This window comes from Pelobates fuscus, chromosome 7 (genome assembly GCF_036172605.1).
Source record: "Pelobates fuscus isolate aPelFus1 chromosome 7, aPelFus1.pri, whole genome shotgun sequence".
In the NCBI taxonomy this organism is placed as follows: Eukaryota; Metazoa; Chordata; class Amphibia; order Anura; family Pelobatidae; genus Pelobates; species Pelobates fuscus.
In genome coordinates, this window is record NC_086323.1 from 112,392,311 (window position 1) to 112,407,518 (window position 15,208).

The following is a 15,208-nucleotide window of genomic DNA, read 5'->3' on the forward strand; positions in this document are numbered from 1 at the left end:
GAAGTAACAACAGGCGTGCAGAGCCACGACAGCCGCTGCAAGCAGTTTCATAGCATTTCAAAGTGTGGCAGGTTAGACAGCACATTTTTTTCATAACAAGAACATAACAGGCTATGAGACATCTGTAGTTTGCAATAAACATGCTAGGCTACATGTGTATATGACAAAATTGCGTTCACTTAATATTATGGTAAGGTATGTAGCCCTGCAATTTGTGAGATTTTACAATACGTGCATAATAGCTTAAGACAGAATAAAACCATTTAACAGAAAGAGAGGAAAGAAAAAAGAAAAGAACAAAAAGAACAAAAGGAAGAACACATATGCATATACATATATATGTACTTGTACATATACATATTTTTAACATAACTAACATGTGCAATTAAGAGCATTTGGGTCGCAAGGAAAATGCACAATGTCGTCTACTCTATACAATCTTGTCGTCTCATTAATATGTCCGATACACCTCAACTTTCATCTTTGGGTACTTTCATGAGTTTCTAGTAGGGAGTGTTTGTGTTTAGCTTTCATGAAGTTGGTTATTGGTTATTGAATACTGTATGCGTCGTGTGTATTTTCTAAGCGCTAAATGGCCCTGTTTATTGTGGTGTAGTGGGAATTTTATATTTTGTTTATTCCTAACCTTTTCCTATAACTCATTATGTAAGTCTCAGTCTGGCTGCCGTTTAGTCCCCTGGGTGAACGAGTCCCATGGTAGCCAAACGGATTGGAACTGATGGAATTTGCCCAAAGCTGACATTCGTAATTCTTCCATCTTGTGGATGTTATCTATTTTTTTTATACCATTCTCTTCTAGAGGGTCTGGTTTGGGAGTTCCAGTTCCCTGCAATTACTGCTTTAGCAGCTGTCAAAAGGTAGTAGAGTAGTGAGTATTTGAATTTTTTATGAGGAATCGGGATGTGGAAAAATAGGAGATTTTCAGGTGTGAGAGTCAGAGGGACCTCGCTGAGCTGTTCTGTGACTCGAATACCCCTCTACCCTCCTGCATGACCACCAGATGTGTTAATAGGTTCCCCGCTCCCTCCCACATCTCCAACAAATTGGGGAGTTTTGTGGAGAGAATTTGTTTGCGTCCACCGGGGTGATGTACCATTGTGTTATGAATTTGTAATTAATTTCCTGCATTGAAATATTGGGGTGAGTTTTCATCATTTTTAGGAATATTTCCATCCCTTGTCGTCTGACTGTGGTGTAAGCCAAGTCTGACTAGCTTTGGTGTACCAGGGTAGGTGTTTATTTACTAATGTTTGTAACAATTGGTAACATGTGGATATCGCTTTGTTTGTCGGTGGTTTTGTACACAGTTTTTAGAATTGTGTTTCTTCTCTAGGTGTCCAGTGTAGTAGGTTCTCCCCTCTCAGGAAGTGTTTAAGTTGGTGGTATTGGAAAGTTTGTGTTATCGTTTGGTGTTTGGTGTCTGTTAGTTCCTCAAGAGTTTTCAGTCCCTTAGATGTTATTATGTCTCCTAGTGATATGAATGTGTCTTTCGTCAGGGTAGTTTTGGTATGTTGTAATATGCTACTCTTGTCTATCGGACATGTCGGATTGTGGGAGATTGGATATTTCGGTGAGATAGTGGGTGTGAACTCTGATCTGTGGTTTATAGATTTCCAGATCTTGAGCGTCGCCGTTATGGTGGGTAGGTCAGGAGGTATCTTACCTCCAGGTGTGGGTATCGTCCAAGGTTAGTTAGGGGGGTAATAAGTTGTGCTTGTTCCAAGTCTACCCACACCTTTTTGTTCTCAGTCCGAGACCATTCCATGATTCTCCCCAGGTGTGTCGCCCTATGATAATGTAGTATGTTTGGGCTCAAAATAACTTTTTAAGAAATATATATATTCCTTGACACTAACACTCAGTGTTCATGTGATCATCGCCCTTCACAAACAAGGAACAGGATACAAAAAGATAGCCAAGGCACTCAATGTTTTAGAGTTACCATAGATCGCAAGTCCAAAGTTGAAGGAACAGTGATTACACTACCTGGACGGGGCAGAAAAAGGAAGCTATCAATGGCTGCAACCAGATACCTGAGAAGGCAGGTTGTGAAAAACCCTTGAGTGACTGCCAAAGACCTGCAGCAAAACTTGGTGGCAACAGGCACTGAGGTTTCACTGAGCACAGTAAGGCGCGTACTTAACTGAGAAGTATTCCATTTCAGAACTCCAAGACGTACACCACCACTGACCCAAAATCACAAGAAAAGTCGGTTCCAAGATGCTCAAAATCAAACAAATATGCCACAGAAGTTTTGGGACTCTGTTCTGTGGAGTGATAAAACAAAACGTGAACTTTTTGACCCTATGGATCAGCGGTATGTTTGGAGGAAGAAGTAAAAAGCATATGCTGAAAAGAACACTCTGCCAACAGTTAAGCATGGTGGTGGCTTGTGATGCTCTGGGTCTGCTTTGCTTCCTCTGGCACTGGAATTCTGTAGCATGTGGAAGGCAAGATGGATTTATTGAAGTATCAGGAAATCCTCAGAGAAAACATCACGCCATCTGTAAGGAAGCAGGAGCTTGGGTGTCATTGGACCTTCCAACAAAACAATGATCCCAAGCATACCTCAAATTCCACCAAGGCTTGGTTCCAGAAGAAGCCCTGGAAAATTCTACAGTGACCATTACAGTCACCTGACTTGAACCCTACAGAAAATCTCTAGTGGGATTTGAGCAAGGTGATTGCAACATACAAACACAATAATACTACTGAACTAGAGGCCATTGCTCACGAGCAATGGGCTAAGATTCTTCAGGAATGGTGCTAGAAACTGGTGTCTGGCTATGCATCTCGTTAGCAGGAGATCATTACAGCAAAAGGGTGCTCTACTAGATACTAAAGATGCTAAAGATAATAAAGAAGTCATTATAAATTGCATTTTCAGTTGAATTTGGGAAAACAACTTGAAACATTCACTGTGTTGAGCTATTTCAATTGCTTGTGTTTAATTTTGTTCATTGCAAACAGCTGAAACTTTGTAGATTTTGACCATACGCCTGTTTTCAATGGGGGCTGAATAATTTTGATTACAACTGTATCTAGTTTACATAATTATGTGATTGTATTAATTATATATTTGGGACCTGCTTGACAACCACAAACCAGGCAGACAATCCAGAGAATTAATTATCAAGTCCAATATTTGACCCTGTAACTTTCTAAAACCCCTTAAAACCTGTACATTGAGGGTGCTGTTGAACTCGTGAGACATCGCTGAACATTAATAATGTGTGTTTTAGAGCAGTGAAACTTATAATGACGATGATATCATCAGTGACGGTGCATTTTTTATGTAAAAGAAATTTGAAAAATTTTTTGGATACTAACTTTGGCTAAGTTTTGTGACTAAGGGGCTTCTAAAAACCGCTAGACATACCCAATTTTGAATATCCTGGATTGTCTCCTTTCGCAAATGGCATGCCTTCATGGGGTTAATTTTCACTCCTGTGCTGCCATACAGCCTCAAAGGCAACATAAGCCCAGTTTACCAACCAAGCAAATTTCAATGTGTAAAAACTGAAATGGGCAAGCCCTATACTTGAACCTGTAACTTTCTAAAACACCATAAAACCTGTATGTGAGGGGTATATATGCACTCATGCGACACTGCTGTACATAAATATGTGTATTTGATAGCAGCAAATGCAAACAGTATTATGACAGTCACAGTTAAAATACAAAATTCAAAATTATATATAATAAGGGTGGGTGCACTTAAAGGAACACTATAGTGTCAGGAATAAAAACATGTATTCCTGACCCTATAATGCCTATGTGTTTGTTTTGGTCCCTGGCTAACCATAGATTGCTCTTAAAAGGTTATTGTACTTATAATTTTTCCCATGCTGTGCCAGTCTCTCCACGGCTAGCCCTGTCTGGCTCTGCTTTCATTGGGAAGCATTAGGAGCCTATTGTGCATGTGCAGCAAAATGCAGCCCCAATCAGCATCTCCTCATAGAGATACATTGATCAATGCAGAATTTGCAGTGCCTCCATGCAAATCGTGAGAAAAGCTGAACACAGGAAGCACTTCCAGCGGCCGTCTAGTGACTGCCACTAGAGGTGTTCTTAGGCTGCAATGTAAAAACTGCCTTTCTCTGTGCTCAGCCAGCAGGGACTGGCTATAGACACCAGAACTATTAAGCTGTAGTTGTTCTGGTGAAAATGAAAGAGGTAAATTATGGTTAAATAGACATAAAGCTCAAATTTCAGGTTTTATTTTGGTTCAATTGCCTCCATCCTAAAAGCGGCACTCTTACCATCTGGAAACTTTGCAGATTTCGCAAAGACCCCCCCGACGGTCACATCGCCGCTGATAGTCCGGTGACTGGTGGGGGGCAGTTAATGTGAGATTTACCTACATGCACCTGTCCCTCGTGGGTGCTGCCATCTTCCTTCGGCAGGTCAACTTCAGTTCCAGGCACGTCAGCGCTAGGAGCCGACGTCACTGCTGTCTTCTGGCTGGATCCTCCATACACAAAGCCAATTCCCTGACGGCTGGGGAGGGTTGACACCTCTAGACGCAGGTAGTCTGCCCAGTTAGAAGTGTCAGGTTTAGAAAATATACAGTGTCCTAACTGTATATAGTAATATATAAAATATATAGTAGTCCCTACTTTGTCTCTGTATATCTCTTGACTGCATTGGAATTTCAATGAAATTTCAACACAGCCAAAATGAGTATTTTATAAAAATTCTCTCTGTGTGAAATATCAATTTTTCAGTGGTGTGGGAGGGGTGACAGTGCCGCTTTAAGCTGTTAAACAAGAAAGAGGACATGGAAAAACACATAATTATCTTGGAAACTGAAACCTACACAGATAAAATAAAGGGATCGTAGACAGTGACTTGACAGAGGCTGTTTGCTACACAGTAGTTATGTGTCATGTAATTGCTAAACACTAATTGGAAATTGTGATGTTGCATAGCTGCAGAAAAGCAAGGACCTTGAAACCACTTAGGTATAGAGACGAAGAGATTGCTATACAGATGGCGAATTTTAAAGCTGTCTAATGGAAAGATGTCTCAATGCAATAATTAATACACCATAGAACGTATTTATCAGTAAACCACTTGGACATTTAATCAGTATAATAGTGGGAAGTCACATCAGATGCTGGTGTGTGGCCAACAAAGGTAAAGTCTATCGAAGCTGCAATATTACATTCAAGGCATAGGTCAAGGACAGTGTTCAGCTCTAGAGTTCGCAAAGCTGAAGAAGTTGGAACACTACCATAGCAGAATGTAGAATGCAGAATTTAGGGTTGTAGGGTTGGGTACCAGTGAGAAAGTTATTGAAAAATATAGAAGACAAGAACCCTAGTGAAAGGTTAGTGGGAGTCTGCACAGGGGTATTCAGTTCAAATACCCCCAGTCCGTATTAGTAAAATGAATTCAATACCATCCGTAGCATTTGAACTCGACAATACGGACAATATAGACATTGTTCTCAAGATTTACCAATGTCCAGATTTTGCAATACGGTCTCTAAATTATCTTGAGTGTACACCAGATTTCAGCTAAATAGCGGCAATCTAGAATTAAAGAGACTCTCCAGTGCCAGGAACAAACAAACCGTTTACCTGGCACTGAAGGTCCCCTCTCCCTCTCACTCCCCATCCCAAGTTGCTAAAGGGGTTAAAACCCCTTCAGTGACTTACCTGTATCCAGCGCTGATGTCCCTCGGCGCTTGTTCAGGGTCTACCCACGTTCCTCCCGCGCCTACCTCATCCGGCGGGGGAGACCTATTGCGCATGCACGGCTGCTGGCGTGGGGAGACCTAATGCATTAGATTTCCCCATAGGAAAACATTGAAAAATGCTTTCAATGCTTTCCTATGGGGATTTCAGCGATGCTGGAGGTAATCACATAGCGTGAGGACGTCCAGCGACGCCATAGCACATGAAATGTGTGCTATAAACCTGGAAGTGCCCTCTAGCGGCTGTCTAGTAGACAGCCACTAGAGGAGGAGTTAACCCTGCAAGGTAAATATTGCAGTTTATGACAGTTGCAGGGTTAAGGGTAGTGGGAGTTGGCACCCAGACCACTCCAATGGGCAGACGTGGTCTGGGTACCTGGAGTGTCCCTTTAAATGATGGAAATATCATGCAAGAAAATGTTCCAATACAATAATTAGATGGAATTAGCAGCTTATCTGATGGCATATTGGGCTAACTGAATTAGTAGACCGATACCTGCCAATTCTACTAGAAGCCATCATCACAAAAAACTGTCATTAGTACCACTTTGATAGGTAATTCCACATGAAAGAGGGCTAACTTCTACTCAATTTGTTCAAAGTAAATTCAACTGAATAAAGTGATGATATATAGGAGCACATAACTAAAATGACCAGATTTGCCATTTGATTAGTAAATATAAAAATTGGAAATCTGTTTGTAATTTGGTCTTTTTAACCAAATTGGCTGTTCCAGACTGCATTTGGTCCTTTAGTCCTGTGCAATGTAGAAAAACGATTTCCATCCTGGTCCTGAAGGCACATTGGTATTTCAGGCTTTGTCTGCAACCCCATTGGAATATACTCAAAGGACCACTATAGGCACCCAAACTACTTCAGCTCAATGCCCCCCTAGTTTTAACCCTGCAGCTGAAAACATAGCAGTTTCAGAGAACACTGCAGGGTTAATCCACCCTCTAGTGTCCCTGACAGCCACTAGAGGCCGCTTCCGCGATTCTCAGTGTGAAAATCGTATTGAACTCACGCAGCGTGAGTTCAGATCCCCATAGGAAAGCATTGAGTAATGCTTTCCTATGGGCGGTTTGAATACGCGTGTGGCTCTCCCTCTGCCTCTAATCTATTGATTCTCTATGAGAAGCACCGAATTGGAGCAGATTACAGAAGATGTGAAGAAGGTCAGTCAGCTGCAACAGAGAGGTCCTGGCTCTAGAAACAAGGTGAGTAATCGTTAGTTACCTTACTTTATTTAGATTTACAGAAAAAAACTGCTACTACACCACACTCATTTAACTCATTTAACCCATCTAACATGCAAAAACAATACAAAATGAGTAATAAATGGAGAACTGTAATAAATTCAATTTATAAGCTGGAGCATCTATTTGCCTAAGACTTTGCCATATATCTCTAACCTCCTTCTCAGAAGGCAAGTTAATAATAGCATTAATAGTTTGTTTTTCCTTAGCCCTTGCTTTGGGGAATACTCATTCAACAGTTTACATCTTAAATAATGTTCACCTGTATGCACTAAATTTTGCTTTGACTACATTAATTTAATTAGATATTATAAATTCAAACATCAAAGAAAACACTGGCCAATCATGGTATCCATGGCAGAGTAGGAAGGTGGGAACTATTGCTTACTGGTTCCCCATTTACAGAAAAGTACCTTGATGACATGCCCACAAATGTTTTACAGCAACATTCTATAGACATTTAAATCAAAAGTGTAGTTGTGTTAGTGACATTTAAAAAACTAAAGTGCAAGAGGGTACTGAGAATGGACAACAGATCAAATAGCCTGCCCTTTGGTAGGTCCCCGTTTAGATCTCAAAATGACTCCATAGCGCCGTGTGAAACTGGCCAATAACTGCTGCAATAATTTGCTTGTAGTCACTGTATAACCAGATTTTAACATTCTCATGGTGGCATAGCTTATTGAATAACACTATTAAATTAATAAAATTGAATGTTATTTGTTCACTTAATTTCACTGTTTTCTAATATCAGGTATTGTTTGACGACCTGCTGAGCTTCATCTCAAATGTGTACTTTTCACTGTGTTATATATGTATACTTGTTTAAAGGGACACTCCAGGCACCCAGACCACTTCTGCCCATTGGAGTGGTCTGGGTGCCAACTCCCACTACTCCTAATCCTGCAAGTGTAATTATTGCAGTTTTTTTATAAACTGCAATAATAACCTTGCAGGGTTAAGTCCTCCCCTAGTGGCTGTCTACTAGACAGCCACTAGAGGGAACTTCCTACTCTATAGCACAGAAAACCTGTGCTAGAGCGTCGCTGGACGTCCTCACGCTGTGTGAGGACCTCCAGTGTCGCTCATTTCCCCATAGGAAAGCATTGAACTTCGTTTTCAATGCTTTCCTATGGGGAGACGTAATGCGCATGCGCGGCATTGCCACGCATGCGCATTAGGTCTCCTCGGCTGGTGGGCGGGATCAGTCTCGCCCACTGGCCGACGGTATCACAGGGAGGAGCGGCGCGGAGAAGGAGGCAGTGACGCGGGACATCGCCGCTGCCTCAGGTAAGTGACTGAAGGGGTTTACACCCCTTCAGTAACTGGGGATTAGGGGGTGGGAGAGAGAGGGACCCTCCAGTGCCAGGAAAACTGATTGTTTTCCTGGCACTGAAGATTCCCTTTAAGCTGAATATAAATTCAACAGGCACACATTGCAGTAATAGTGCAATGCACATGTGCTGAAAATGCCAGTGAGAGAGATGAGGTTCCATATCTTATCATGGAATATCAGTGTCGCTCAGGCTGCAGGGCTAGAGGTAATATAGATTGGAAGCGTGGGTGTTGGTGAATGCAGAGCACTGGAAAACAGAGGCAGATGATATCTGAATGGGTGTGTGTTTTACTATTTTGCTCTGTAACAGTGTGAATGATGAATGTGGTGTATATATGTGACACAGATAAAACATATACATGCAGGCAGATATTTGAACAGGCAGATAAAGACATAAAAGACAAGCAGATGTTTTAAAGATAGATAGATAGAAACCTTCATCTAGTTATACATTTAATCTATAGATTGTGCTGAAAGTACAGATTGAAAGATACATTTAACCCATAGATTGCTTCCTGGAACTCTAAAATATTAATATACGGCTGTCCAATCCCAAAATGACATGTGAGATACCCCGAAATTACTAAAATGCATTTGTATACTAGAAGTCGCTGGGTGTTGCAGCAGGTGTGTGCGTGTGAACTGCAATGCAATATGTCCAATTTAGAAGAGTTCCTAAAAAAACAAGAATCGAGCAAAGGTCTTCCAATTATTAAACAATTGAAGGGCAGCTGCGGCCTACTAAATAGGGAACCCACTACCTTTTTAATTTGGTAAAAACCTAAAACCAACAGACAAATCAAAAAAGATAAGCTGCGATACTTGGGTAACAGCGTGCAATAATCTAATATAAACAAAATAATAAATGAATATGAAACTAAAGAATTACCTCTGATGGGAGGTAATATGTGATACAATTAAGTGTCTTGGTGATCAGCAGCTCAACACTTGATGTGGAATATCCTTTTATCCAAACTACATAAAATAGCAACAAAAATGTGGTAAAAAATACCCATTATTGGAGCGCTAAATATTTATATCTGGCCTGTGTAGGGGTGCTTTAAACTTACCCCGCAAATACAATGTTGTAATATTATTGAAGATACATACAATGACAAGAAAAACTCAAGACAAAAAATTAGTGCAGAAGGTATAAAATAGTTCTAGTCTGGTATTAGACAAAAAGCTAGAACCACTCACATGTTGTGGAGCCTATATAATATTGGCTCTATAGGATGGACCTTTTTGCTTTTAGGGCAGCAACACACCACTCTCACGGTATTGTCTCCTCCAAAGGGGATAACAGTATCTTTCCTGTGCTTATTGTGGAATGCAGAGACGTAGAATCCACTCTGCTTAATTCACACTATGTCATAGAGCAAATGTCATGGCCACATCATATACTAATATGCATAGTTTTGCTATTTGCAAACACAGTTATCATGAGATCATTTTAATTTAAGCATCTAGAATCTATTAAATATGTTATGAAAGGGACTGAACAGCAACACAGCCACTTGAGGCAGTTCATTTACTTAAAAGAAGCAAATGAAAACAGTAAATTGAATGATGACTAAATGGATAAATAGAAGACAGCCTTTATTCCAGTGAGCAAGTGGTTTTCATTACATATTTAACTGAATAAACTGCAGTGAGCACCTATATAACATTTCAATGAATTATTCCTATTGACTTGTCTTGGCAATTACAGAACATGTACACATCGCAGCAAACACTGGCTCATCCTGAGTAATGACTTCATAATTGAACAGGCGAAGAAGGATCTACTTCCTACATGCTGCAGACAGAAGCTGACAAATGATTTATCCCCAAAAATAAAATCTGAAAAAAGGGAAATGAGGGGGCAATACATTTTAAGAGATATAATTGCATTTTAAATGTATTATCTGTATACTGCATTAACAGGGTAACTTGAAGTTCTTTAATTTCCCTTTCCCCTGATATGACATTTCCCCCTAATTTCCCACATCAACCTCTTTGCCTGATTATTCCCAATCCGTACAAACTTTCTTTTCTCACATGACATTTCTCTAATATTTCCACACAGGTTGTATTCCTCCTTGAATCCCTTCTTCACGTTTATTACTTAAAGGATTTAAGCACCATAACCACTACATTGCATTGGCCCCATCTGTAAGGAGTCAAACTTTCTTAGAATGGTTTGACTTTTTACCTGGAGCCTGCCACGGGCTGCCCCCTGCCTCCAGCACATCTTATAGAGATTTGTGAGCTAAGTAACTTACAAGTGCATATCTCCATTATGGCGCAAGCGTCATTGCTGAGTTTATGCTAATCAGTCAAACTATCGATTTTTGTTGCCAGTGTTTCAGATTCCTGCACAGAAGAACTGCTACTGTTTAGTTACCTAAACTAATCCAGGCACGCTGCAATATATATTACACGTGAAATCTCCTTCTGTGATTTACTGAGCCGGGTAATTTCAGATTGCATTATAACGCATTTCAGAAGAACGTGTGGGAAACAAGTGACTTTTTAGCAATGCAAACTCTTTTTAACACATAGTTCTAAAGATTGCTCATGCATTCAGCAAGCCTTGCTGATGCTGAACATTAAGCATGCAATTTACTAATGCACATCATTCTTCACCAAGATTCAGGTAACATTCCTTAGCATTGCTACGCCCTCCTACACACAAACACTAATGGTGATGGAGTTGTGCTACATGACCATGCTGGGATGTAAAACAAACAAGAGGCTTGGGAGGACTTAAAGGAGGACTGATGAGGTTGGCTGAGGACATACGTTGGCAAATACAGTGGGCATGAAATGGTGGAGGAGTAGAGAAAATAGAGTTTGCAGGAATCGATGACCTGCAAACTTTATTTATCCTAGGGATAAGCATAACCACATAGCAAAGCTAGTGGGTATGTGGCAGCCTCCCGGATAATTATTTTGCCGGGCTAAAAAAGGCTTGTGCTGTGCTCCTGCACAGCAACAGCGTTTTAGCCAATCAGGTGATCAGGACAGCCGTGCAGCTCGCGGCAGCCCTGATCACCTCAGATTTTAAAATCGGAATACTGCAGATGGTTAACTCATTCAGAGACAAAGAACCCCATAATGTAGGATAGAGATCAATGTACACGGTACTAAATATAATAAAGGAAAAGACCACCACTGTCACTGTAAGGGGGGTAACGATGTTTTATTTACTCAACCAAACATGAACTTGCTCCTATGAAAGGGTTATGTCAACAGAGTGGAAAGGCAATATAATAAAGTAACAATAAATAAGAAATATTTCTGAAGTACTGACAGTTAATAGTGACATATGAAAATGTAACAAAACAATCTTTGATCATCAAGGTGAAAAACAAGCAGTCTCTTAAGAAGTTTCTTAACCTCCAGAACTATTTAGGAGGGTTTTTGGCTTGATGATCCTGTCTGGCTAGCCGGTTGTAATCCGTAAAGATAAACAGAATAAATATAAATAAATGAGCGAAAAAGAAAACAAACACAAAAAAATTACTTAAATTAGAAGATTCCCAAACCAGAGAAATACCCTGCCACCACCAGGCACTACAAATAAACCTGGGGAGGGAGGGATGGGCGCTTTGCTAGGTGGTTATGCTTATCCCTAGGACATATAAAGTTTGCATGTCATCGATTCCTGATTCCGGGAGGCATAACCACCTAGCAAAGCTAGTGGGTTAAATAGCACGCACCTGGTGGTGGACCTAAGGAACTGTAAATGTTCAACTTCAGATGGCCTCCAGTAAAACCTAACAAAAGTCTTACTGGAGGACCATCTTGCAACTTTAAGGATAATAGGAAGAGGAAGGCCTCTCGCTGCTGCTTTTGAAGCTGAAGCCCCTCTGATAGAATGACCATTAAAAACCGTGACATCAATACCCGCTGCAGACATAGCGTGCAGTATCCAACCCCTGATTGTGTTAACCTTAGCTGGCCGAAAAGGTTTTCTGGAAGTGATAAGTAAATTGCGTAAAGTCTTGTCTGACTGGGGCAGAAAGATTCAAGTATGAGTTAAACAAATTAACTAAACATAAACTAGATAAAAATCTAGTTCTACAGGACCTGGGAAAATATGGGAAGTCTTCTGTCTCCCTTTAAGGATGACATGAAATCCCCCTGGAGTTCGAGACAACCATGGTTCAACAATATTTAACTGGGTTAATTCTGAGCCTCTAGCTGCCAGAGCTAAAGCTAGAAGAGATGACAATTTAATCATGTCAATCTTAGGTCAATCCCGAAGAACTAAGGTAGTTTAATAAAAGGTCCACATCCCAAGTGGAAGTGTATCTTGGAGTAAAAGGCTGGCAGACTGATAGCCCTTTGAGTAACTTGAAGTAAAGGGCGTCTTTGGTCAGATTAGGGATTAGAACCACACGTCTTAATCTTTCTGACCGCTAACCCTGAAGGATATTTGAGCGTGAGGAATTCCAAAGCTAAGGGAATTGTGTGAGATTCATGGGAAAGGGAATTAAAGGAAACTTCCCATGCTTTAAATTCCTCGATCATGTGTTTGTATCTTACCCTGGTCCTGCGCCGTAATGAAGAATTAGCTATGTCTAAAACCCGGTCAGACAGAAGAGGATGCGTTAAAAGCCTACCAGGGCTGCTATCCACATAAGTTGGGGGAGCTTGGTTAAGAGATCCCTGGTCCCTAGGAAGCAATCTGCTGCCCAGCCTAATGGTACCTTTGGTCCTCTAATTAGAGGTTGGATCAGGGGGTACCATGATCTGGAGGTCCAAATGGGGTACACTAAAACCAGATTGGGCACCCTGTGCCTGCAAAGTTTCTCTAATACCTTCATCAGGATAGATGGAGGGGGAAAAGCATAAAGGCCCGGAATGTCTGTCCATTGGAAGGATGTCGCCCAAGTCCTGGTTACAAATTTGGGAGTCTGAGCAAAGGTCTGAGATGCAAAATGATCTATCCGTCTCTTGCCAAATCTGCTCTCTATCAGCTGAAATAAGGCACTCTTTAACTGGACTGTAGCCAGGGACATACACTGGCGGGACAGGGAATCCGCTAGTTCATTTATCTCTCCTGGTACGTGAACTGCCAAAATTCGAAATTTTGTGAACCAGTGCCCAGGACCACAGGTCCAAAGCCTCTAGGTAAAGACCTTTTGACCTTGTGCCTCCTCTGTGGTTGACATAAGCTACCGGTGTCCTGATGTCCGATCGAACCATAACCAACACACCTAGGGGGTTCAACGGAACAAGGCCTTGGAGGGCTAATCTGATTTCTCTCAACTCTAGTAAAGTTATGTGAAGAAGCCTTTCTTGAACTGACCAAACTCCTCTTATCGCACCTTGGGCAGAAAAAGCATCTGTGGTCAAGGTTAACTCGGAAGGCCCTTCCAGAAGGGGGCGAGGAAGTGGACACGCCCCTTCCAATAACTTGTTTAGCTCTTTTCTGACACTCGTTGGAAGGACCACCCTTGACACCCACTGGCCACCTCGTCTCAGTTGGTTTCCTAGAAACAGCTGACTTTGTCTGCACAGCAAGGGGGAAGCATCGTAACCCAGTGTTAAAGCTATCAGCCTCCCAATAGTCTTTGCTATTTCTCTTAGGGACCATCTGTGTTTTAAAAGAGCTGAAGTTAACTGAGCTAGGATGTAGGGACTAGGATGGATTTTTGCAGATTTACAATAAACCTCAGATCCTGTAATAAGGAAATTAGGTAATCTCTCTGCTGAACGAGAGCATCTACATCTGGATTCAACAACAGTATGTCGTCTAAGTAATAAAGGCATAGAAATCCTCTTTGTCTGACGTGGGCTATAATACCTTTCATTATCCTGGAAAATGTGTAAGGTGAGTTGGATAGGCCAAACACCATTACAGTCCAGTGATATAGCTGTTCTTTCCAGCCGAAATCTGAGAAAGTGCCTGTGTTTCATAGCGATAGGAACTGAATGGAAAGCATCTTTGAGGTCTAATTTTATGCAGAAGACATTTTTCTGCACTAGGCCTGGGAGGTATGTTAAACCTTCCATCCTGAATCTTTTCCTCTTTAGGAATGCATGCAAAGCCTTAACATTTAGTACTGGTCTCCACGTGCCGTCTGATTTTGGAATAGGGAACAAGGGACTGATCCAACTTGAAATTGACATATCTGCCAATTCTATTTTTTCCTGAGCTAATGTCTGGGAAAGAGAGGAATCTAGAACTGGATTTACCTCTCTGCCCAGAGCTTGACTCTGGAAAGGAAACTGAATGAGAGGGAGTTGTAAACCCCTTTTGAAAACCTGAAGTACCCATTTGTCCGAAGTTATATCTGACCAATTTTGAGGCATGTGAGGTAAACCACTTACTTGACTGCATGGGTCTTCGGTTTCCTGATGAGCCACATCTGGCATGGGCTTCTCTACTACTGCCTGGGGGTCTTGACTTTCCACCATGGTGACAAAAGTGGGCTTGCTGAGTAACTTCCCGGGACAAACCTGTAGCCCTGTAGGAACGACCCTCGATCCGAAAGAGCTTCTTGCAGCTTGGAAAGCTCTTCTTTAAATCAAAGAAAGATCTCCTAGCCTTATATCGTCCTTTCACCTCTTGTATAAAAGAGGGGCCAAATACAAAGGAGTTTTCAAAATTAGGGAATTCATGTGATTTAGGTGCCAAATCAGGTACCTAAAAGTCTCTCTCTGGTCATCTGAATGTTGCTCAACTTCCCTCGTTCAGTGGAAGCTGTAGAGCGAACCACCTCCTCGGACTCCCAGTCAATCTCCGGTGATCCCTGTCTGGAACAGGACCAGCTTAAGGAGGATGAATGAGCAAACGCTCTTCAGGTGGACGGTGAGGGACTGACAGCACTCAAACGAGAGGAGCTGCCACATATCCACTAGCTTTGCTAAGTGGTTATGCCTCCCGGAGGGACAAATAAA